Source organism: Pinus tabuliformis, chromosome 7 (genome assembly GCF_031772625.1).
Source record: "Pinus tabuliformis cultivar Carrire ecotype Pingquan chromosome 7, CPIR1, whole genome shotgun sequence".
Taxonomy (NCBI): domain Eukaryota; kingdom Viridiplantae; phylum Streptophyta; class Pinopsida; order Pinales; family Pinaceae; genus Pinus; species Pinus tabuliformis.
Window position 1 is genome coordinate 998807462 of NC_142293.1, and position 27339 is coordinate 998834800.

A 27339-nucleotide genomic window follows, 5' to 3' on the forward strand; every position below is an offset into this window, starting at 1 on the left:
TAAATGCCATTACATCATGGGAAAATTCCATTTGGTTAGACTTTGTTTCTAAGAATGAGAAATTGCATCTACCCAATGATGCTTCTTCATTCTATCTTTCATTCTAGTGTTGATGGAAAATGGATCCTGATTTTATAGTTAAGGGATCTAAGGCCTTCACAATTCCATTTGCAATCTTAACACACTCAGGATGATCTAAATCTAGATTCTCAAGTGTACAAGACAAGGCCTGAATCACTCCAACATCAATTAATTCTTTTGACACTTCTGTTGAAATGTTTGACCTTGAAGGTGAGCGCGTTGCAAGAACATCATTTATCAATTATTAATGCATTCATTTGGCATTTTGAGGTTTGTAGCCATCTGCATGAATACAGATAGAAGCACTGAGTGAATTAACAATCTCTACAAATATTGTTTTTCATCCTTAGCTCAACGAATGCATATTTCCAAAACTGGCTAACCTTACTTGAGAATTTTTGCCTCCATTCATTATTTTCCTTCCTTTCTTTTATGTGCATCCTAGAATATGGAAGAAACCTATGAAGAACATGGTATAAAGGTCCACTGTGGCCCATGCCATTGTCTCCTCCTTGTAGAGCCTCTAAGATGGTTGCTTTCAGCATCATGACAAAGAATAATATTTATTGTTGATGGATACATCAGAACTGTTTCAGTTAGTAGGTTCAAAATAAAATCTTCTCTTACTAAATCAAATGAATATTTTCCATCCATTTCCAAGTTATCTCTACCAACAATAGCCTTTCCTTTCTCCTCTGATGGAATCTCATCAGCATCCATATCTATAACAGAACAAGAAGATTTAAATTTCCTTCCAAGGTCATTCGTCATAGGGGGTAAATATTGAGTAACTCAATCCAGGAGCTATTCAATTACACTTGCAAAGCTATGTGTTGGCCTCTTGTGTCCTTTAATTTTCCCTCTAACATCAGAAATTTGTATGGATGCATTACCCAAGTTTCCAGCAAGGCTATTTTCACTTTGCATAGACTTATGTCCACTTCTTAGCTTATCTTTCTCTAAAACCTTCTCCTTATCTTTCCCTTTTTCCTTCTCCTGATCTCTTGACAAAATTATATAAGGTCCTTTTTCTAATAATTTCAACCTGATAAACTGCTTTTGCAGCAAGCATGAAAATAGGAGGATCTCGGGAGATAACAGGAGCCATGTTTGAGAGAAAAGTACAAGGACTCACCCTTCCACTTATATTTTGATTTAAAGCTACTACAAGACTTTGCCAAATGTCTGATTCCATAGCTTCCTGAAGCATATGAGGATCATCAAGAATATGTCGAGTGATGGTTAATGCAACACTGTCAAACCCTTAAAATAGGAACTAGTAGGAAAGCTCAGCAAAGCCATCAATCCACCTTTATCAAGGAAATGCAATGCTATGGCATGCACCCTTGTAGGCCTTGCTCATAACTAGAGAAGAGCTTGTACTGAAGTTTATTGCAGATTCTTCTAAATGAAGTTACAAACAATATCAATAATTTTTTTTCTACTCCCAATAATTATGTACCCATCAGGAACATTCAACATGTTCTATATATGATTTTATTGATTAGATTCCAAGTTCTCAGGATTCTCACCATCACCATCTTTTTTCTTGGACTGCTTAGAATTTAGAATAGTAGAATAATTTTTTTTTGGTTGGCTTCAACTATATCAAATTATCAACTAGTAGCATGGGTGTCAGATACTTAAAATCTAGCAGGCTCTTACTTTTTGATGCCTGTAGGAAAAAGCTAGACAAGATATCCAACAAAACACTAACAAGATCATTGTCAACAACAACTTCACAAGCTACATTGCTTTCATGTAAAATTAGAGGCAAAACATGAGATGTCAGGGATAGTATGCTATTATCCTTTCCAGGATCCAAATTACAATGTTTCAGTTGCTCTACAAAAAATAAGAAGATTGTGCTTCTGGAGGGGCTTTATCAAAGTGAGAAGACTGTGCTTGATGAGCATAGGCTTGTCATCCTCGGGTAGAGGAATCAGTGTTCAACCTTCATTGAAGCCATGCATGGTGAAAAATATCTTGAAATAAATCTATGAGATCAAAAAGTTGAGGTTCAACATTCCAAATAGATGATTACCTAGGCTGATTCAAAACAAGATTCACATAATGCAACAGAGGTTGGAAAATGATCATCATTGTCACTTGCATGCGCATCCAAATCAATTTTGACGCTACTAGAAACATTTCCATCATCTTTGTTATCGAAGACTTTGAATCCTTATTAAGTGCAACTTGCCATAGAATTTCTTGACGTATCATCCTAATATCTAGACTCACATCCTTGCTAGCATTTCCAATCACTACCATTAATGTTGTCAAGAAACAAGCACCAAAATAGTTTATGGTTCAATCCATTTTTTGCTGCATAATAGGATCCAACATATTTGATGTATTCTGGAGATGATCTTTCAGATAAGCACAAAATACCTATGCAAGGGAAGTTTTATTTTGTTGTGTGAATGCCTTGCAAGCTGCAATCATGTGCACAACTACAACCATCCCTTTTGAAGAGAGTGGAATACTTGGAAGAGTCAAGAACCTCATAAGGGATTATATGCCCTTTTATACATCTTAGGTAGCTGCCATAGGGCTTGTGGGAAGGTAATCCTATACTGTTATCTATATCCTTGAATGGTAGGATTGCCTTCATACCCTTAATATTATTTCCGTGTTTCCAGATATTTGTGGAATGCTTCTTTGTGATTTTTCCTTTCCTTTGATTCTTGGGATCCATGCTCTGTGGTAGAGAACATAATGTTCATTTCAACCACCTGAAACACCAAGAAATGCATGCCAAACACACAGGAAACATTTCACCTGGCATTTCATGATTTCGAAATGAGAGGTGAAATGCCTTATGGCATTTTGGGCATGCTTCATATCCTAAAGCGCATTTTGGCTATGGAAATAAACACTTGCACTCACCCAAACAACTAAAATTGCTATTAAACCTTTGATACTTGTTAGAAAATTATATATTATAGAGCAATGGAACACATAGAATATTGCAGAAATATAAACACAGAAAACACATAAAACCAGAGAGACACAGATATACGTGGTTCACCTAGTTTGGGCTACGTCCACCCTGAACAGCCATTCCTTCCTTTCTATTATCCAGAAAAATGAAGAGACACAACCTACAATAGATCCACTGCAATATCCTATGTTTTCTCTCACAGTCTCACCTCTCTATTTCTCGCTCGGAGAATACACATCTATTACATAGCCTCAAAATACAATACCCTCATACAAAGAGAGGGGTTTCCTTCTAGGGAAAAAAACCCTAAACTAAACATAATTTCTACCTTCAGATCATCCGCCTAATGAATGGCCCAGATTAAATAGAAATTACTATCCTTTTACAAGGCAATTTTACATATGTTTTTAGCTTCGGGGGCGCTGCCCCTGAAACCCCCACCGGGGGACCGCTGGCCCCCGGACCCCCCAGTCGGGGGGGATCGGCCCCCCCGAACCGCCGCAGGGGGGGGAAGTTCCCCCCACATGGAGGGGTGTAAAAAATTCCTAGGGTATACATCTAGCTGAAACAAAAACCTCTGAACAATCATGCTCCACACCAAACAATCTCCCACTTGGATAATGATTGTAGCAACTCCATCGCTGCTTCATTTGTTGGACAATGACTCCTCTTTGGACCTGGCTATTTCTCATCTTCATCGTCATCCTTGAAGACCAACTGAAACTGAGCATATTCTCAGTTTCTCCCTAGTTACAACTTTTGTTAGCATATCTGCAGGATTCTGGCTAGTATGTATCTTTTCCAGCTTCAACTCTCCATCTTCCAAAACTGATCGTATGAAATGGTACTTGAGCTGTATGTGTTTAGTCCTGGAATGAAATGTTGCTTTCTTTGCAAGATGAATGGCACTTTGGCTATCGCTGTATAATGTGCCTATATCATGCTCCTTACCCAATTCACCCATAAACCTTTGTAACCAAATCATTTATTTACTAGCCTTTGTAGCAGCAACATACTCTGCTTCTGTTGTTGAAAGTGCAACAACACTTTGGATTTTTGAAACCCAACTGACAGTTGTTCCACCCACAGTAAATACATATCATGTAGTGCTCCTCCTGTTATCTCTGTCACCTGCCATATCTACATCAACATATCCCTGTAGAGAAATGTTTGAACCACCAAAGCATAATGCTTGATTTGTGGTACCTTTCAAATATATGAGAATCCATTTCACTGCCATCCAATGTTCCTTTCCTGGATTGTTCATGTACCTGCTTACAACTCCCACTGCATGTGCAATATCAGGCCTTGTGCAGACCATTGCATACATTAAGCTTCCAACTGCTGATGCATATTGGACTTTATACATATAATCCATGTCTTCTTGGGTCTTTGGGCACATTTCCTTACTAAGTTTGAAATGGCTAGAAAAATGTGTACTAATTGGTTTTGCATTGTGCATATTAAATCTTTTCAACACCTTTTGTATGTACTCATTCTGAGACAATGTTAATTTGCGATTTTTCCTGTCTCTAGTTATTCTCATACCAAGGATTTGTTTTGCAGCTTCCAAATCCTTCATTGCAAATGAACTTGCCAATTTTCTTTTGAGCACATTTATTTCTTGCATGTTAGACCTTGCAACAAGCATGTCATCTACATACAATAACAATATATTATAGCTGCCATCATTTTTCTTTTTTCAGATAAACACAATGATCAGAGTGACATCTAGTATAACCTTGTTCAGACATAAACTTGTCAAATTTTAGATACCACTGCCTTGGAGCCTGTTTTAATCCATACAAGCTCTTCTTCGACCTGCACACTAGTTTCTCCTTCCCTTTTACCTCATATCCTTGTGGCTGCTGCATATATAGCTCTTCCTCCAAATCCCCATGGAGAAAGGTTGTCTTTACATCTAACTTCTCAAGATGCAAATCTTCAACTACTACTAGACTTAAAATAGTTCTGATTGAAGTTATTTTAACAATAGGAGAAAATATTTCATCAAAATCAATACCTTTCTTCTGTGCAAACCCCTTCACCACAAGTCTATCTTTGTACCTTTGTTTTCCTCCATCTTCTTCCTTCAACCTGTAAACCCATTTATTCTTCAATGTAGCTTTTCCTGCAGGCAACCTGACTAAGTCCCAATTCTGGTTATGCATTAAGAAGTCCATCTCTTCTTCCATGGCTAGCTCCCACTTCTTCCTGCTTTCAACCTGCATTGCTTCTTCATAACATTCGGGTTCACCAGAACCAGTCAACAATAAATAATATAGTGAAGGAGAGTATCGTTCAAGGGGTATACTTATCCTGGTAGATCTTCTAACACCATTTTCAGGTGTTTGGGGTGCCTGTTGCCGTTGTGGTTGTTGTTATTGTTGTGGTTGTTGATTATTATTATTTTCAGGCACCTTTACTTTTTCAGTGATCTCACCAAGAACTGTGTATTCCTTGTTTTCTTTTTCATGTTTCTTTTCCTACAACTGATTCTTATACAAGACCTTTTCATTGAATATTACATCTTTGCTCCTAATGATTTTGTGATTTTCGTAATCATATAAGCAATAACCAAAATCATTAACACCATATCCAATAAGGTACATTTCTTTGACTTTGCCTCAATATTTGTTCTATTTTCTTTATTAATATGGACAAAGGCCTCATAACCAAAAGGCTCTAAAAAAGAATAGTTTACTTTTCTTCCTCTCCATGCTTCCTCTGGAACACCACCATCCAAGGAACTTGAAGGCCCTCTTTTTATTAGATAAACAGTAGTATCTACAACATCTTCCCAAAATTGTAAAGGCAATCCTGCATGCAATCTCATGCACCTTGCATGCTCCATGATTGTTCTGTTCATCCTTTTTGACACACCATTTTCTTGTGGTGTTCTTGGAACTGTCTTCTCTCTGCGAATTCCATGCTCTGAACAGTACCTATCAAACTCTTTACTGCAATATTCACCTCCATTGTCTGATCTGAGACACTTCAATTTCTTTCCTGTCTCAATCTCAACCAAAGCTTTCCATTTCTTGAAAGTATCAAATACATCAGATTTATTCTTAATAAAATAAATCCAAGTTTTTCTAGTTGCATCATCAATAAAAGTAACATAATAACGAGAGCCACCGAGAGATGATACCTGAGCAGGTCCCCATACATCTGTATGCACAAGCTCTAATTTTTTGCTCTTCTTTTCTTTCCCAACTCTGAGAAATCTAACTCTCTTCTGTTTTCCATAAATTCAATTCTCACAGAAGTCCAAACCAACATTCTTCAAACCCGGCAACAAATTCCTTGAGTGAAGAATATTCATCCCCTTTTCACTCATGTGTCCGAGCCTATGATTCCATAATGCTGCATCTTCTCCTTTGGAAGTTAAAGCATTAACAGAGTTAGAAATACCATTGCATAAATACAATGTACCAACCTTTTTGCCTTTTGCTATTACCAGGGCTCCTTTGGTAACCTTCCAAGCTTTATCTGTGAAAGTTGTCACACAACCTTCACCGCCTAACTGCCCTATTGAAATCAGATTTTTCTTTAGATCTGGAACATGCCTTACCTCCTTTAGTAGCCATTGGTTTCCATTCTGCTTTTTTACAAGAACCTTACCCATTCCAACAATTTTACAGGGTTTATCATCACCCAAACAAACTTGTCCAAAATCTCCTTGAACATAATCATGAAAATATTTCTTATCAGGTGTGGCATGGAATGAGGCCCCTGAATCTACCACCCAAGAATCAGTAATATTTTCAAAAGAAAGAATCAAAGCATCTTGTAACACCTCACCTATCAAATTTTCTTCATGATTTTTTTCTTGCTATGCATCTCCTCCTTTTCCTTTCCAAGATCTACAGTCTTTATTTAGGTGTCCTTTCTTTCCGCATTTTCAGCACACTATCCTCGATCTGGACTTAGATCTGCCTTTCCTTGATTTACTGTGATATCCTAAGCTCTTTCCTCTTTCCATTTTTCTTCCCCTAGACTCTGCACTCAAAGCATTACCTGATGTCTCACCGGAGCTTTTCCGTCGCATTTCCTCGCTAAGGATAGCACCGACAACATCATCAAACTTTAAAGTACTAGATTCAAAAATAGAGTTACTAATGGCCATTACTAAACCATTCCAACTTTCTGGCAATGAGCACAAGAATAACAGAGCTCTAACTTCATCATCAAAGTTTAACCCTACAGAACATAACTGACTTGTAACAGTATTAAAATCATTTAAATGGTCTACAACAGATCCACCTTCCGACATCTTCATATTAAATAATTGTTTCATAAGAAATACCTTGTTTGAGGCCGAGGGTTTTTCATATAGTTTCTCCAACCCCTTAATCAAACCCTCTATCGTTGTTTCCATCGAAATGTTGAAGGCGACCGACGCTGCGAGGGACAACCGTACTATTCCGAGTGCCTTTCTATCGAGAAGGTTCCATTCTTCATCTGTCATGCCCGTCGGCATCTTTGTTTTTCTGCCCAATGGTAGGTACAAATCTTTCCGATACATATAATCTTCCATCTGCATCTTCCACAGCGATAAGTTTTGGCTATTAATTTTCTCGACCCTAAACTTACCATCTTCCGCCATTGCTCCCACTAGAACAAGGAACCCTTCTTTCTTGCGAGTTTATCAACCAAATAGACCTTCAGCTCTGATACCAGTTGTTATAAAATTATATATTACAAAGCAATGGAACACATAGAATATTGCATAAATATAAACACAGAAAATGCATAAAACCAGAGAGACACAGATATACGTGGTTCACCCAGTTTGGGCTACGTCCACCCTGAACAACCAGTCCTTCCTTTCTATTATCCATCAAAATGAAGAGACACAACCTACAACAGATTCGCTGTAATATCCTCTGTTTTCTCTCACAGTCTCACCTCTCTGTTTCTCGCTCGGAAAATACACATCTATTACACAGCCTCAAAATACAATACCCTCATACAAAGAGAGTGGTTTCCCTCTAGGGAAAAAAACCCTAAACTAAACATAAGTTCTACCGTCAGATCATCCGCATAATGAATGACCCAAATTGACTAGAAATTACTATACTTTTACAAGGCAATTTTACAAAAGTTTTTAGCTTCGAGGGCGCTGCCCCCAAAACTCCCACCAGGGGACCGCTGGCACATGGACCCCCCAGTTGGGGGGATCGGCCCCCCCGAACCCCCGCGGGGGGGGACAATTCCCTCCCGTGTGGAGGGGTGTACAAACTTCCTGGGGTATACATTCGGTTGAAACAAAGACCTATGAACAATCATGCTCCACGCCCAACAATACTATTGCTTCAACATCGATTTGACTTTGATGACATAAAAATAAAAAATAAAAAATAAAAAAAATGAACCTTCAGTTAAAAGGAACCTTCATCATCATGTGTTGTTTTTGGATTTGTAGGAATATTTTTAAACTAAAGGTTCCTCTTATTCCTCTTATTGGATTGGTTCTTCTTCAATGTCATATTTCCAAATCAAAACTTTAGTAATTAAAATAATATTAAAACCCTTAATCTACCAGTATAATTACAAACACAGAATTAAAATAATCTTAAAGCTTTACTCTGTCGGTATAATTACAGACAACGACAAATTTTGTTGTTGGAAACTTGTCATTATGGTAAAAAAAAAATAGCAATCTTGTCACCTTACTTCCTATGATGTCCATTAAATAATGTGAGTTATGTTGGCCTTCACCACAGATTAGTCAACAGAACTCTTCTGATAGCTAATTCTCGTGAATTTTATAAACACAACTAGAAGAATTTACTAATCTCCTGCGCTCCCACGTGCCATGCCATCAACCTTTTATGAAGCAACTTTTTAAAGATATTTTTATTTGGATAGGTTTTAAAAAAAATCAGAACACTTTGATTTTTATCACATTTTCTTTTATTATTTAATTTATGATTATTTAAAATCTCTTATAAAAATATAAAATTTTAAAAATAAATAATAATAATAATAATAATAATTACATTTTATGTTCGAAAGTTATTACACAAAAATATATTTAGAAAATAGAATTAAATAATTCTACATACACTCCTATATATAGAATGGGATTATGATCCATGTGGGTGACATTGTATGCACACCCACAATTTAAGTGAAGGTTCTTTTTATTCAAAATCGCATGTTAATTTTGTTTGAGCCATACTCCTTTCGAAATTATTCTTAGATAATGAGATGATGATCACGTGTGGGAGCCATGTGGGTGTCATGGTATGCACACCCACATTTTTCACTGAAGGTTCCTCTTATTACCTTAATTCATCATGTGTTGTTTTTTGATTTGTACGAATATTTTTCTATTTTTATCTATTTCAATGAAGGATATTTTCTCAATTAGGCATTTTCCTAGTTATTTTGACCATGGTGGGTTGAAGTATTTCATTTCTTTGGGTTGATTGGTTTTAATGTATTATGATTCTTGGTGGTTTCATTTGTCTTCATCTTAGTTATTTTTTCAATTTTACATCCCACATCGAGTTTGTCTTGAGATTAATCTATTTAAATGTATAAAAGAGCTTTTCCACATCATTGTAGGAGAAAAGCGTTTCCACATCATTGTAAGAGAAGAACTAGTAGAATAGTATGTTAGGGATATTAATATACCTAATACTTTCTTCCAATGTCAAAGTCTAATTTTGATATATGCGTGAATATGTGTTTATGTTTTAGTCAATCTTTATTTAAACTTAATAGTTGTTTTTATGCCATGATTTGTGTAAACATTAATCTCTCATAGCTTGACAGAATTGGTAGAGAAAATATTAATCTCTCCTATCTTGACAGAAGTGGTGGTCAAGATCAACACATACAAGAATGTTGTGGTGGACTATTATCAAAATTAATAAAGGAATATGCAAGAGTGCATAGTAAGAACCTTGACAAACACGCTCATTGAAGCTTGCAACATTATTTGTAGGAAGAGAAAATTATGCTTCTTTTTTCCAAACATGTAAGTTAGTATATCACAATTTAATGAATATGTTTTCCTATTATCATACATGGTTTCATACTTTACAAAAAATTCACCAAGACTTCACATATTTTATTATTCAGTGAAGGATTTTCCAAGATCTTACAAGATTTTATAATTTAGTGAAATATTCGCCATGATTTTACAAGATAATATAATCTGGTGAGAGATTTGCCAAAAAAAATATATATACATATTATATTATTGATAAAATCGCCTTCCATTTTTTCTATATATCATGGGGATTCGCCCATTTAGTATACATATAAATTTTAGGGGGTTCTTAAAATTTTTCCTGGTGATTGGAGCACCGGTTTTGGTGTGATCATGATTTGATGAACGCTGAGGTGGTTTAACCTCTAGATTCTTTCAGTTGTTCATGGATTTTTTTTTCTATGAGATCCCACATACATGCTTGGAATATGGCACGGGGGTGACTAGATGAAAGAGAGATTTGGTTCAACTATGTCTATGGTCGGGTGATACGTGGAAGTCCCAAACCTGATCGGATTTTCCTATGATTAATAAAAGCTAATTTTTCTTACTTTTGCATTTGTTTATATGTGGATTTCATGGTTGTCATATCTCTGATATTTATATGGTTTTATGTTGGTTATAAGAATGGTTAAATGATTGGTTCATGTCATGGTTGTTTCTTGTATTTACTTGTAATTGTTAAAGGGATGGATGCAAGGCCTAATTGATGCTATAACACTTCAATGGAAAAGGAGGTGATCCTTCTAGTTATGTTTTTGTTGTAGCGACTGCACACCCTCCAAAATTTTGGCCTGCATCCAAATTTCGGAGCCTTCTTTGGTTTTTCCCCTTGATGGTCGCAAACACTCAGGCTCATCCCATGAGCTCTTGTCAAGTCTTCACATCTTTTTTGTTTGATCGACCATCAGTCGTCTTTTGTCATGTTGATCGTTATGTCATGCTTGCGAGTTTGTTCTGACATTTTGAAGGTGTGCCTATGTGTGCATGAGTTGTTTTTGCTCTGACGATATCGGTCGCACTCACACACAAAGTTGTAAGCATTGTTGCACAAGTGTCTTCACAGTCGTTCGAAGACATATCTCAATTGTCGCACTTGTCACTCCTAACCTTTGAGTTAGTCTCACTAAGCACATTTGTGTCTTGTTAGCTTGAGGTGTCTTGTCATCAAGTCATGCTAAGTGTGTGATCACATTGTCATGTATGCATAAGTACACTTGCTTTCACACTTAGTCATTTTCCTAAAAATTTGTCAACCAGGCAACCCAACTTCGACCAAACCCCGATCTCAGTGATCTTGCACTGTTGTCCAGAACTATGTAGAGATTGAGGTTGTCCTCTGGGTAGCCTGCACTACACAATTGCATAATTGAGTCAATTGACTGTCTCCTAGAACTCCACAGAAGTTGTCCCAAAACCCGATCTTGTATGTGGTTCCCGCAAGATCACCCATAAAGCCTCCCACTGGTAAACCAGAAAAATGACATGAGTTGTGACCCGGGGCAACACTGATCTCCAAAACTGTGCAGAACTTTTCTAGCCTGACTGCCTTGCACTGCCTGCAAAATCTATGCAAACATGTGGGACAGGTCTCTACTGCCTGTCACTGCACTGTCCCAGGAAATTTCACATATTTGACAAGCAGGTTTCCCTACTATCCTACTCTGTCATCGGCCCAAAAATTGGGTAGATTTGTCTATCACCTGCCCTTCTGCCTCGCTCTACAATCAACCTAGAAATTGCACAAATCTAACATGCAGGCTTCCATACTGACCCGTTATGCTCTCACTCAAAAAATTGTTCAGACTTGTCTGTCACTTGCCCTTCTGTCCCACTTTGCAATCAGCCCAGAAATTGTGTAGTTATGTCTGGGCCCGAGTTGTCTCCCAGAATTGCACAATGTTTATTAGCAGCTCCTATAGCCCAATCATGTCCTCCTCTGGAAAACTGCGTATATTTTCCTGTCAGGGCTTCCTACTGCTGCACTGTCTTCCTTGAATAAACTGTGCAAATCCCAGCTAGATGACTTGCCCAATGCTCCCCTTGAAAATTGTGAAGATTGTCCCAACAGTTCCCCGGCACCTTGCCTGACCTTCCTCCCGAAAACTATACAATTATGCCTCCCAGTTGGCTTTTGCCCCATAGTTGTCACTATTGTCTCGGATTGTGCATATTTGCTTCACAGTGACATCTACACAGTTTTTCCCGACAGTGCTCCGAAGCCTTGCATCCTGGCATGAGTTGTGCTCTATGCAGTTTCAGTGCCTTGTCCCTCTCTCATTCACCTGAACATAAATGGAAAACAATGCATCATGTTAGACTAGGGTATTTTAGGATTTGATGTCGTCTGTCATGAGTGATTTTAGGAACAGGTATATCGATGAAACATGGTGTGCTGATGAACAGGGTGGAAAATGAGTGCATGCTAGAAGAATTTCTTGCAGTCGAAGGAACGGACACAGCATATTGAGCAACGAGCGAAAGGGACACATACACATGCACCATCAAGAAAATACCAAGACCATCGAAGACCCCATGCACTTGGCCATGCAGAGGTGAAGACATGTTACACCAAGAGCATATTATCACTCAGCAGCACAATAGCTTGACACAGACACCATAGTCAGCTAGTACATGTCAACAGTGTCATGAGTTGTCTTGACCACATCACTACTATGGGCCATACTTGTTGCAATCAATGTAATGTAAAGTGGAAGTCCAAGAGACCCACATATGAAGTTGAAGAGTCATGTAAAGTTGAAAATTCATAGGATGTCAAACAATCATGAGGGAAGTCAAAGAGTCACAAGGGTTAGTTATTCCCCCTTGGCTATATATACCCCCTCGTTGTATGAGCAAAGGAATTTTCACCTTGGCTCCTCTCGCATAACCTTGAGAGTTTGTAGTATGTACTTTGAGGAGCGAGCAATGGCTCCAATGTCCCGCTACTAGGACTAGTGATGTATGGTGTATAGATGTGCCTTGGATCTTTTTCTTAATTCAGAAGCATGTCTCAGGCCAGCACATTTTCACGCATGTTTTGTTTCTATTTGTAATACTATTCTTTAAATGTTTGTAATGCGTGTTTTCTTAACCTGTACTAAGATAGTTGAACTACTTTGGTTATTTTAGTACTCATATTGTTGAAGATATGTTGTATTGTTTATCATTGTTATCTCATCCATGTGGACTGCTTTGTTGGACATTAGACAGACCCTTGTTGTTGTTTGTGTGTGTTTCTTCCTGGGTTGGGACTATTCCCTCTCATCAAGAGGCTCACTTTACTTCCCCTTTTGACAGTAAGATAACTCGGACACAAAGTTACATTACACACTTGCCAAGCATACTCACCTCGCTTTCTTGAAGTTATAAGAATAACACTCTCATGTGTTGAACAAAAAGAGCTAAGAAAAATATCTAAGATAATGGAAATCAGGTGATCGTACTGGATGAGACTCCTACACCAAATAGTGTGAGATATACTTGGGATTTCATATCGGGGAGATCCCCTTAATGTTGGCGGGTCCAGCATAGTCAACATTTTTGTCGTTAGAAGGAGGGAAGCCAGTTTTTTATGGCTAAATGTCCTCTCAACCCCATGTATCCATCATCTAGTCAAGGCAGTAACACAAACTCCCTCTCTCCCACGCGCAACTATGAATTTGGTTACTCCTCACCTCCCAGAATCGAACAAGAAATTTCATATCATCACCTTTGTTGTGTCCGTCCCATCACCTGTTAGTTTTCCAAAGTTGTTGGACTAATCCTAGGAGTACACAATCTTCCCTCTTCACAGAGGAAGCAAAGACTACACCCACAGGTGTGGTCGTCTCATCCGTTGACGAAGTAATCCTAGCCACTTTTGAAGATCTGGCATAAGTTGTTGAGAATGAAGACGAACCTGTTGTTTTTCCAAAACGAGAAGAAGTTAACAATACACTATTGGGCTTATGTTTCGGTGGAGGCAGCAGAGGGGAAGGTAGCGAAGGAGGCAGAGGCGGAGAAGAACCAACATATTCAAAGGTTGAACTGTCTGATTCAACAAAAAGAGGAAGAGTACAAAGAAGAAGAAAATATGGCTGGTCAAACTTTGGAATGGATGACATAGGGCCGATTGGCACTCCACGGTGCCTTGCACAAGATGCTAAGGCACACAGAGAATTTGTTAATGAAGTATGACCCTGGCAGAGCAGCGAAGGCAGAAGATCATCTAGACATGTTCTACCTACATATGCAGACACTTGAGGTACATTATGACAATGTTGCATGTAGATTGTTTCCATGTACCTTGGATGGCAGAGCAGAGTTATGGTACCATAGCCTTCTTGTCAACTCCATTCAGAATTCGGGGATGTTCAAGATAATTTTCGTTGAGAAATTTACTGATGACAAAACCCCCACCATGTTGTTGAAAGAATTGGGTAGTCTTAAGATGGAGCCGAAAGAGAAGGTGAAAGACTTTAAGTAGAGGTTTAACCATATCCTGAACAAGTTCATTACAAAGAATAAACCTCATGACTCCATTAGAGTCGACTACTACATGTCTGCACTGTCAACCAAAATTGTGCAGTTCGTCAAGCGAGCTACGAAACCAACACTTTTAGAAAATTGCCAAGAAGCAATTGATGTGGAGAAAGACCTGCATGCGATTGGAGTCATTGTAGATGATGAACTAGATAAGGACTCCAAAGATGCAGGTAGGAGGTCTGAAACTACTATGAGCAAGGTAAAGGAAAAGGAAACAAGTGAAATTGATACCCTTACTCATCTCCTCAAGTCCTTGACAACTGAAGTAGAAAAAAACAATTAACAGATAACCGAGACAAAAATGAGCAATAGACCTTCCGGTTTTGCATGCAAGAAGAATGTGACATCAGGTAGTAGTAGTAGTCACCCGGTTAAATCTACATAGATTTCAAACGTTGTGTTCCAAATGGACCTCATTGTGAAGGATAACTTCTATGAGTTCCACCAAGCACGACATTCATAGAATACATGTGTAGATTGGAACTGAGTTATGGGCTTTGTGACTTCAAGCATGAATGATCATTTTAATGCCAGTGAGCAGGTTTAGAGGAAATATGAAGATGACAAAGAGGATGGTGCATCTCATGAAGCTCTAAGATCTAGGCACATGGTTAACATGTATCAGTATTTAAACGTTGCCCAGAAGAAAACAACCACCAAGAAGGAGCCCCCAAAATAGAACGGTCGATACAACTTGAGAATTCAAGGGGCTCCTACTATGATTGAGATATTGAAAGACAAATTCAAGCAAATGCTTAGAAAAGTTGATTCAACGACATCCTCAACACATAAAAAATAAAGCAAGTCCATGAAGACATCTCCAACGAAAGATATGTCCATGAGCAACACACTTCAAAACACTCCACCCAACAGTACATATGCAAGTCTTCCCCCAGACAACTCAGTGAATCTTCCTGCTTTAGATTACAATATTGTTGAAGCCATGAAGAAGACCCATACAAAGATCTCTTTGTACGAGCTTACCAAACTCATGGGTCAGCGAGATATTCTTTTGAGCGCACTATGGCAAACCTCCACAGACATTGTTTCCTCTTCCAGCAAGGGACCAAGTAAGTCTCCCAGATCACTCGTATCTCTACTCAATTCACTTCGCATGGAAGAAGAGAAATAACTTTGCCCGGAAGAAGAGAAATAACCTTGCCCACCATTTTTTTTATCATTCAAATTATTCAACTTCAATGTCCACAATTGTTTGGTTGACTCTGGTGCATCAGTCAATGTCATGTCACTCTCCATTGCTAAAAAAATCAATGTGCAATGGAGTAGTACAATTGTGTAGATCATCCAAATTTATCGAACATGTGTACCAACCATTGGTTAACTCTGGGATGTGATCATCTGGTTATCGTCCAATGGACGGATTCACCAATGCATCAACATTGTGATCGTGGACATCCGGAAGGATATCGCTTATTTCTCAGCGGAGACTAGTCCAACAAGTTGTAAGGATATTTTGCTACAAACTTTCCACACTTATGGCTCCCGTACCAGGGAAGAAACAGCCAGATTCGAGTGTTGTCAGATAGATACATGAGACACAACATTACTCCCTTGAATGGCTATAATGAATCGTTGGCTTTCGCAAAACTTCTGTTCTGAAATTTCTTTCTGGAAATGCAGTTGGGGTATTATCTTGCACAATCGAGCCCCACACTACCATATACACAGTTGGGTCTCTTTCCTTGCCCAACTGGTGAAAATTAGACTTGTATAGTACTTTGTAATAGTAGTAGCAGTAGTATTAGTTGTACTAGCGTGGCAAGCGGTCCTTGTATAGATGACTTGTGGACCTTGTATTTTGATGGATCCAAAACACAGGATGGCTCTGGATCTGGGTGTGTTTTGATCGACCCAAGGAAAAGAAAACATTTATTCTGAAGTCGCTTGGAGTTCGAGTGCACAAACAACATTGTTGAATATGAAGCACTCATCTTTGGTTTGCACATAGCCTTGAATCTCAATGTTGCTATGCTTAGGTGATTTAGAGATTGTGGTATGACAGGTACGTAACACCATACACTGTCTCTCACCTCATTCTAAGAATTGCCAGCAAAAGGTATGGTGGTTTATTTATAATTTCCAAGCTTTTAATATCATATCTATATCAAGAATTCACAATGCCACTGTAGATGCTCTGACAAATGCAACTACTAGGATGACACCGCTTAGGGATAGATTTGCTGTTGAAATTTTGTATAAGCCATCTATCCTTGACAAAATCACTAATTTTTATGTTTTTTATGGTGATGAACATATACTACATTTTATGACCAACACTTACATCTTCAAAGACGCAATGATAGATGAAGACGTGCACGAGAAGTCTCTGCAAGACACAATTGATGACAGCAAAGGAAACCCCATCCCCAAGGGTGTGGTTTCACTTGAGAAAATCTATGACTTGTAGAACCACTTCAAATGGGCCAAGAACACCAAAACCCATAGTTCCACACAGATGCACGGACAGATGAACCTGGGAACAGAAAGAGATCTTAAGTTCGTAAATATCAGTACGTGTTGCACACTAGAGGAGCCGTAAGCCTTTGTATGCCTGTTCAGACAGTACCATAGTGTATTCAATGGACATACAATGACTTGAAAACATATGACATGTGAATAATTCAACACAACATTCTGATAAAATAAGGGGTCAAGCCATTTCAGCAGAAGCTCAGAAAAGTCCATCTATTAGTTGAAACCCTCATATAGAAAGAATTGACTAAGTTGTTAGATGTTCAGATCATTTATAAGATACATCATTCTACTTGGGTTTCAAACTTAGTTCCTGTAAGGAAGAAGTCGGGGAGATCCGCCTGTGCATAGATTTCTGAAATATTAATAGGGCCTCGGACAAAGATAACTACCCTATTCCGTCTATGGAGCACATCTTGTAGACAGTATCTGGAGCTGAAATTTTCTCTCTCCTTGACAGATTTTATGGATATAACCAAGTTCTAGTAGCAGAACCTGATAGACTTAAGAATACATTATGTACCAAGTGGGGTACATTCACTTACCGAAGAATGCCATTTGGGCTGGTAAACACAAGCACAACATTTTAGCATGTTATGGACATCGCCTTCTTTGGGCTCGTCGAACATAGCGTGGTGGTCAACCTTGACGACGTGACAGCATTTTCCTGAAAGTGGTCAAACCACCTGCGCCATCTCAAGAAGATCTTTGAGCGATGTCAAAATTACAGGAGATCCTTGAATCCCAAGAAGAGAGTATTCGCAGTGTCTAAGGGGCACCTCCTTTGGAATATCATAACCAAGAGTGGGATCGAGGCTGATCTGATCCAAGTTCGGACTATCACGCAGATTCCTCACCCATTCAACAAGAAAGCTATGTAGTCCTTCTTGGGGAAGATCAAAATCCTCCGAAAGTTCATCTCAGATTATGCGCAGATTGTTAAACTTATCCAAGACATGATCAAGAAGGATGCAGTCTACAACTAGGGGAAGAAGGAAAAGGATGTGTTCGCTTGTATCAAGCAGGAAATAGAAGATGCACCTACAATGTACAACCTAGATTTCAACAAATATTTCATGCTCTATACATTCGCTTCTAAGAATTCACTTGTTGTAGTGCTCACACAGAAGGATGAGATGAAAAACGAGTGTCCCATCTCCTTCATGAGCATGAGCATGCAGGGACCCAAGCTCAACTATCCTGCCATCGATAAACACGCATATGATGTATACAAGATGGTGAAACATTTCAGACCCTACTTGCTAAAAAATCATTGCATAGTCTTTGTGCCACACCCAAAGTTAGAGCAATGATCGTTCAACAAGAGTTGGGTGAAAGACATGCAAACTGGATGACCAGACTACAAGAGTATGATATTGATATCAAGCCAGTTCACATTGTAAAGGGTCATGGTCTCTGCAGTCTTGTAGCAGAAGCAGTACACATGCAAGAGGAAGAAGAAGAGCTCATCGGCTCGGAGTAAGAAATCAACATGTACAATATAGAGAGAGCACCACCCACTTGGCACAGAAACTCTTGGTACGAAGAAGTGTGACAGTACCTTGAGCACGACACCATGACCTCTCACTTTTCCATGTGATAGAAGAGGTAACTTCACCTCAAAGCCTTATCTTACTAGTTGGTGCACATAGTGCTTTACAGAAAGCACAACAATGACATTTTTCTCAGGTGCCTAGAGGCACAAGATTCAGAAAGAATATTACATGACATGCATGGCAGACCAACCGGAGGTCACTTCACGGGTAAAACAACTATGCACAAAGTCATGAGAGTCAGTTTCTATTGGCTCACATTGTTTAAGGATGCACACGCTTATGCCCGCAAGTGCCTGATCTATCAGTGATGCGCCGACAGAACTCGAAGGTCAGCAGCCCTGCTACAACCTATTGCAGTGGACGAACCATTCCAACAGTGGGGCTTAGATATCATCGGGGAAATTGTTGGGTTGTGTTATATTCTTTCCATGACTAACCTACGTAGTGAACCGGGGGGTTAGAGGGGGGGTGGAGCCCCCCCTTCGTTGCGTTGATTGCGTAACGGGGGGGTCACAAGGGGGGCAGCAACCCCCCCTGTCCAGGGGGTTTGAGGGGGGTGGGTAGCTCCCCTCTACGAGGTCCGGGGCAGTGCCCCAGGAAAAAAAAAATTGGACCCTATATTAGGTTAGGCGAACCTACCTATGGTTTACGGTCCATGGTTTTGGACGCGATGGTTTTCAGTCCATGGTATTGGATGCTTCAGCATGAATAAATATGTATTGTAACATTGAAAGGAACATAATGAAAAATCAAGTTGGTAGTCCTGGTTTTAGGATCCAGGGGAAAATCTCTGTGTATATGTATTTTATGTGTTATGCTCTCGCATTGTTTATTTTTCTGTGTTTTAAAATTCGTATGCAGGTAATTTCTGTACGAGTTTAAAACCTACATATGGTATCAAAGTTGTTTTGGATTCAAAGGGACGCCTTTGTTGCTTAGGGGTTTCGATCGGGCCTGTGGTAGACCCTGTTCAGTGGGAGATCTGCGGGATCGATTCTAGTGGTAAAAGAAGATGGCGAGCAGTGGAAAGATAAAGATCAAGAAATTTAATGGTCAGAGTTTTGAGTTGTGGAAACTCAAGATGGATGATCTGTTGGTGGATAAAGATCAGTGGATCGTGGTAGATCCGAGTACTAACCCAACAGGAGTGACCGTTGAAGAATGGAAGAAGTTGGATCGGAAGGCAAAGAGCACAATACGATTGTGTGTCTCAGACTCAGTATTGTTGAATGTATTGGGGGAAGCTACGGTGAAGGCTTTGTGGGACAAGTTAAGGACTTTGTACTAATCTAAGTCTCTAGTGAATAAACTATTCCTGCAGAAAAAGTTGTATAACCTGAGGATGAAAGATGGAGACTCAGTGACAGAGCATCTGAACGCATTTAATACTGTGGTAAGTTAGTTAGCATCTGTTGATATTAAAATTTCAGATGAAGATAAGTGCATCAGTTTGTTGTGTTCTCTACCAAATTCATGGGATAGTCTGGTTATTGCAATAGGTAGCAGTGCAACTACCTTGCAGTTTGATGAAATAGTCTCATCCTTGCTGACGGAGGAGATGAGACGAAAAGACATGGAGAGCCAGAATGGTCATGCCTTGTCTATATGAGAACGGTCCCAGAATAGAAACAAAAATAAGTCATCGAGTGGGAGATCTAAATCTCTAGGAAAACCTGTAAATATGGTGTGTTGGAAATGCGGAAAGGAAGGGCACTACAAAAGGGACTGTAAATTTAAAGCTCCTGATAAAGGAAAGGGATCTGATGATGCTCCTTTTGTAGAGTTGAAAACCACCTCAGATGAAGGTGGGGATGTGTGCTTGGCTTCTTCAAGTACACATGTAGATCATGAGGCATGGTTGATTGACTCAGGTTTATCCTTTCACTTCACTCCCCATAGAGAGTGGTTCTGCGAGTATGAGAAATACGATGGTGGTGATGTCTTCTTAGGGGATGATAGGAAGGCTAGAATCATTGGTCGTAGAAAAGTAAAGTTGAAGTTGCAAGGTGGAAGGGTTAGAAGACTTCCGAGTGTTCTACATATTCCTACATTGGCTAGAAATCTGATTTCTGTAAGCAAGTTGGATGATGCAGGTGTAAAAACAGTGTTTGAGAAGGATACCTGCAAGATGGTTCGGGGAGCACTGGTATTGATGCGGGGAGTTTGGTCTGGAACTCTGTGCAAGCTGCAAGGTAGCACTGTTGTTGATGGGTGCAATAGTTCTATGGTTCCTGAAAGTGGAGCAGAAAATCTAGGGGTCTCTGGAGAGAAGACCATGCTATGGCATCAAAGGCTTGGACATATTGGAGAGAAGGGCCTTCGAGTACTTCATGGTAAAGGTATGGTAGAAGGTATGAGTAATAGCAATCTGGATTTTGATTTCTGTGAAAATTGTGTATATGGGAAGAAAAATCGGGTGAGTTTCTCCTCTGGTGGTAAGAGGGCGAAACAGATATTAGAGCTTGTGCACAGTGATGTCTTTGGACCTATGAAGGTTCCATCACTAGGTAAGTCTGTGTGCTATGTATTATTTATAGATGGCTTCTCAAGGAATACATGGATATATTTCCTTAAGAAGAAATCTGAAGTCTTTGACAGGTTTAAAGAATTTAAGGCTCTGGTGGAAAACCAGACAGAGAAGAAGATAAAGGTGTTGAGGTCAGATAACGCTGGAGAGTTTTGTAGCAAGGAATTTGAAGAATTCTATAAGAAGTGTGGTATAGCACGGTATAAGACTACTCCATATACACCTCAGCAAAATGGATTCACACAAAGAATGAACAAGATGTTGGTTGAAAAGGCAAGAAGCATGCTCAGTGGTGCTGGGTTAGGACAGGAATTCTGGGCAGAGGCGGTGGAGACAACATGTTACCTGGTCAACAGATCATCTTCATTAGCGTTGGAGGATAAGACTCCACAAGAGGTATGGACTGGTAAGAAACCCTCTCTTTCACATCTGAGGGTATTCGGATGTGATGCATATGTACATGTTCCAAAGGCGAAACGAACCAAGTTAGATAGTAAATCTGAAAAGTGCATCTTTATTGGGTATAAGGATGGTTTAAAGGGTTATAATCTTTGGAACCCAGTAACAAGGAAGGTTGTGTACAACCGAGATGTGGTGTTCAAAGAGGTGAAAGATGTTATTAAACATGAAGTCCAACCAAAGGAATCTGAGAAGATAGAGTTTTAGCTAAAGGAGGAAGAATCAGAATCTACAGCAGAGGAGGAATCAGAAGATGAAGAGCCACAAACTCTGGGTGTAAGAAGATCAGCTCGAGAAAGAAGGTAGCCAGAAAGGTATAGTCCATCTGCTTTCTATTCAAATTTTGCTTTATCTATTACTGATGATGATCCTAGAACTGTGAAGGAAGTAGTAGATTCAAAGGATGGAAAACTTTGGAAAGAGGCCATGGTTGATGAAATGGCATCTTTTCACAAAAATGAGGCTTGGGATCTAGTATAGTTTCCGGCTGGAAGGAAATCCATTGGCAGAAAATGGGTGTTCAAGAAGAAGACAAATGCAGAAGGAAAGGTGGAGAAATACAAAGCTCGGTTGGTAGCAAAAGGTTATTTCCATGTGCCGAGAATTGATTTTGGTGATATTTTTTCTCCTATTGCCAAGGTAACTTCTATTAGATTACTTTTATCTATTGTTGTTGCTTTTGATTTTGAGGTAGAACAGATGGATGTGAGGACAACATTTCTTCACGGGGATCTGGAAGAGGAGATCTATATGAAGCAACCTGAAGGCTTTGTGGTGAAGGGTAAGAAAGAACTGGTATGCAAGTTAAAGAAGTCTATGTATGGGTTAAAACAGTCACCAAGGATGTGGTATCAGAAATTTGATATATTTATACGGGGACTTGGCTTCACTAGAAGCAAAGAAGATCACTATGTGTATTTTAAATTAATTGGTGACCATGTTATTTATCTGGTCTTGTATGTGGATGATATATTGCCGGTTGGAAATGACAAAGAAATTATCCAGGATTTGAAGACCCAATTGTCCTCCAAATTGACATGAAAGATCTTGGTGCTGCAAACTATATTTTGGGCATGGAAATTAAATGAGATCGGGCAAAGAGGAAGCTCTGGTTAAATCAGAGGAAGTATGTCAAGACAATACTGCAGAGGTTTAATATGCAGGATAGTAAATCGGTGAAGGTTCCTATTCCTGTAGGTGTAAAGCTATATGCTGAATAGTGTCCCAAGACACAAGAAGAGGAAGAGGATATGTCCTGTGTTCCATATGCAAGTGTAGTCGGTAGCCTGATGTATGCAGTGGTCTGTACTAGACCAGACATTGCATATGCAGTGGGAGTATTGAGCAGGTTCATGTCAAAACTAGGGAAGGAGCATTGGATAGCAGTGAAGCAAGTTTTCAGGTATTTGCGTGGCACTAGTGATTATGGTTTGTGCTACCAAGGAAGACCAGGATTGGACAAAGTTTTTGATATCCATGGCTTTGTTGATGCAGACTGCGCTGGAGATTTGGATCAAAGAAGATATACAAGTGGGTATGTGTTTAACCTATTTGGAGGAGCCGTCAGTTGGATGAGTAAGAAACAATCTGTAGTGGCATTATCAACTACAAAGACAGAATACATGGCAGCCACTCATGCAAGCAAGGAAGCAGTTTGGTTGCAGAGATTGTGTTCAAGTATTGTGTTAGTACAGGGAGCTATAAGGATAGACTATGACATCCAAAGTGAAATTTTCTTGGCAAAGAACCCTGCTTATCATTCAAAGACAAAGTGCATTTATGTTTAGTATCACTTTGTGAGGGATATGATAGAAGACAAAAAGGCATTGCTGGTAAAGGTGGACACTTTGAAGAATATTGTAGATGCATTGACAAAATTTGTGAGCTCTGAGAATTTCCCTTGGTGTAGAGAAACAATGGGTGTTTCATGGCTAGAAAAATGATTAAGCACTCCTGTGGCCCCCTGTGGAAAGAAAACAACAAGTGGGAGAATGTTGGGTTGTGTTATATTCTTTCCACAACTAACCTACATAGTGAACTGGGGAGTTAGAAGGGGGGGCAGAGCCCCCCCTTCATTGCGTCGATCGCACATACATTCTGACTGCTACATATTACTTCACGCAGTGGACAGAAGAAGTTCCGCTCAAATAAGTGAATGACCAGGAATTCATCAACTTCCTTCTCCATAACATCATTTTGAGGTTTGGCGTTCCTGTATCACTTGGTTTTGAAAATGAAACTTACTTTTATTCATTGAAATTGTATGATTTTTCATTTCAATATGGTAGTGTGCTTAAACATTCAATGAACTACTAATCGCAGGGAAATGGTCTTACCGAATCGACAAACAAGAATCGCATTTGCATCATATAAATGACCATTTACTCTAAACAACGAAACTGACATTCCGCTTTGGTGAATGCACTTTGGGCTGATTGAGTTACACGCAAGCCCTCTTTGAACACATCTCCATATTTCCTTGTATACGGAAAATTTCCTTGTATAAGGAAATAATCCATCCTTCCACCTAATATATATTTGCGTTCTCTCTATTTATCCCAAGAATTCTGAGGCAAGTCGTATCTATTGATTCATCATAGGATGGACACATTACACAAGCTATAAGAAGAACAAATGAAATCAAAAGAAAATATTTCAGTCCACTAGAACCATATCAAGAGATGGCTCAGTCATAAGTCTGCAGGGAATGCTAGATTAGTTGTGGGTGACTTAGTCTTGAATTGGGATAAACCCCATGAAGACAAAGGAAAACATAAGAATTTATAGTCCCTATGGATTGGCCTATACACGGTTCACGAAAAACTTGTCCAACACACTTATCACTTGCAATCACTTGACGAGAGGATTGACAACCTTCCTGTCAATGGCCAAGATTTAAAGTGTTATTTTCAATGATCTGGGGTTGCACCCCGCCTATGTACATAACATGCTTATTGTTTCTATGTTGCTTTGCTTTGTTGTTTTTTATTTGTTTTTCTTTGCTTTGTTTTGGTTGTCTTGTCATTTTTTGTTTTGTAAATAAGTGTTGTCCTATACTGTGTTATGGATTTTGAATAAGTATGTGGTTGAACTTAACGAATCTTGTGACACTGCAGCACTTGGCCAGTCTTGTGTCCCTCTTCTTTGTGCTTGGTTGTAACTTTTGGCCGATGAAGCCTAGACAGAAAACATGATCCATCTATAACCGAAGCTCTGGTCAAACCATGAACCTCTATCCAAACTGGGAAACCCCATGCCTATACTCAGTCTTCTTCTCTGTGTGTTCAAGCTTAGTCTAACTAGTAGAAACGGAGAAGGGGAAAAAGCTAAACGAGCAAACCTAAATTAGAGGTATTGCATGCTTCTATGAAGGAACAACCTCATCTACTCTTAATAATTTGGGATCCCTCTTTCACCCCAAAAATAAATAATTCCCTATGCACAGTCCTCTTTAAAAAAATACAAAGGCGAAAGAAGAGAAAGGCTTCTTACGCAGAGAGGTGAAGCAGACAACTCCACCGGGGTATTGACCAAGCTCATTGGAAATGGAGCAATGCTTGTATTCCTATGTGACTCTGTCAAGGTATTGTCCAGGCCTGCTGGCAGCAAAGCAATACCAAAGATGAAAACTTATACTCTTCAAATATTAATCTCACGAACCAAACTATCCTTTTCAATTTTGAAACATTGTGATCTGGCTGAAAATTTTGTTGTGTTTGACTGAGTTGGTATGAGGTGAACCATGTTTGTCCATGGGGTAAGTGGGGAAGCTAAAGTAACCTGCACAATGAATCAATACTTCCTGAAAGGCTAAGGCCCTGTGCTGCAAATGAACCGAAATAGAGAAGTTGGTATTCAACCAGTGTGTCACCAAGTGTTGTATCGGCTACAACACCCTCCAAAATTTTGGCCTGTATCAAAATTTCAGAGCCTTCCTTGGTTTTTCCCTTTGATGGTTTCAAACACTCGAGCTCATCCCATGAGCTCTTGTCGAGTCTTCACACCCTTTTTGCTTGATCGACCACCAATCATATTTTGGCATGTTGATTGCTATGTCATGCTTGCGAGATTTTTCTGCCATTTTTTAAGCTTTGTATTTGTGTGCATGATTTGTTTTCACTCTATTGACATCAGTCACACTCACACAAAAATTTGTAAGCACTGTCACGCAAGTGTCACCATGGTCGTTCGAGGACATATCTCAATTGTCACACTTGTCGATCTTAACCTTTGAGTCAGTCTCACTGAGCACATGTTTGTATTTTTGGTTTGAGGTGTTGATCCAAGTGGATGTTGGTGGCCACCCACCTATCCCACTTGGACCCCCACAACTATCTCTTTTAGCTTTTTAGTTTCCTTAATTGTTGCATAGTTTACTATTTTTAGCAGTTTTTTCTGGTCCTAAACTTCCAGAGCCGTTTTGAGGCCCTAAACAACGTTTTTTGGGAAATATGGGAGCAACATGGGTCCATGGACCGATGTTTCTCTTCCCAAAGTTGTATTTCTTGGATAGATCTTTCTAACGAGCTATTGTGCGCATCAAACGGAGATCGTATGCCAAAGTTACGACCCTAGGAATTTGATGTACCAATTTACCCAAACGGGACCCACAGTTTGGTGTTTCATCTTCTAGGGTTAGGTTTTGGATGTCTAGGGTTTTCCATTGTTTCTCAAAAATAAATAGACCTTAAAGCCTCATTGTAACACAGTTTAGTGGCATGTAGCCGCCACATCTCTTCTCAGAGATAAGCTACCATCGCCCTAGCTAGTTTATTCCCATTTCTTTTTGTAAGCATATTTCAGTATTTTACAGTAATGAAATGAAGTATTATTTCCACTCCATATTTATATTTATGGTTATCTCTGTAATTTGTTGCATTCCTGTTTAAATCTGGATCAGTGGAATCAAAGCAGTCTGCTCTTTCTCTGTCTTTCCTTGCATGTCCCCAACGAGGTCAGGATATAAGGAGTTAGGGCTTGAAATGGTCGAACCTTTGCAAGACCAGCCTCGCAAATCCTGACGGCCTCCCATGGTAGATGAAAAGAAAGAAAAGGGGGCAGGAGACCTTATCAAAATCTTGCTCGAAGAAGCCCTCGAGGGATAGAGGAACGCGATGATGGACAACTTTGCCCAGATCCTTCAACGGCTACCCAGAAGTGATGCATCGGCTTCCAACAGCTACTCTGGAAACACCACACCATTAAGGTACAAGTTAATTTGAAATCCCCATATTCGAGGGTCAGATAGATGTAGATGTCGTAGATAACTGGTTAAATCTGCTAGAGGGTTATTTTTTTGTTCATGATTTTTCCAGTCAGGAAAAGATTATTTTCGCTCTTCTTAAAGCAGCCCCCCACGTCAAGGACTAGTGGGAAACCTACTTTGAGTAGAAGGATGAAAGTACGGGCTCACTATTTTCAGTGCGCCCACATGGAATTCGTTCCAGGATGCCATCGAGGAGCAATACTACCCTGTCAAAAGCTATGAGGACAAATACATAAAGTGGACCATGCTACGGCAAGGAAGGGACCAAGATGTGCCGGAGTTCACCAACATTTTTCATACCCTTCACACACAGTTTGGTATCAAATATTCTGAGCTACATCTGGTACTCAAATACCATGGTTTCCTACACAGATACATCCAAGAAGAGATGGAGTTCCTGAACATCTCCTAGCTTGACACGGCATACCGATACACTGTCAAAATCGAGCAAAAGTTTAAACAGAGGAAGCAATACTT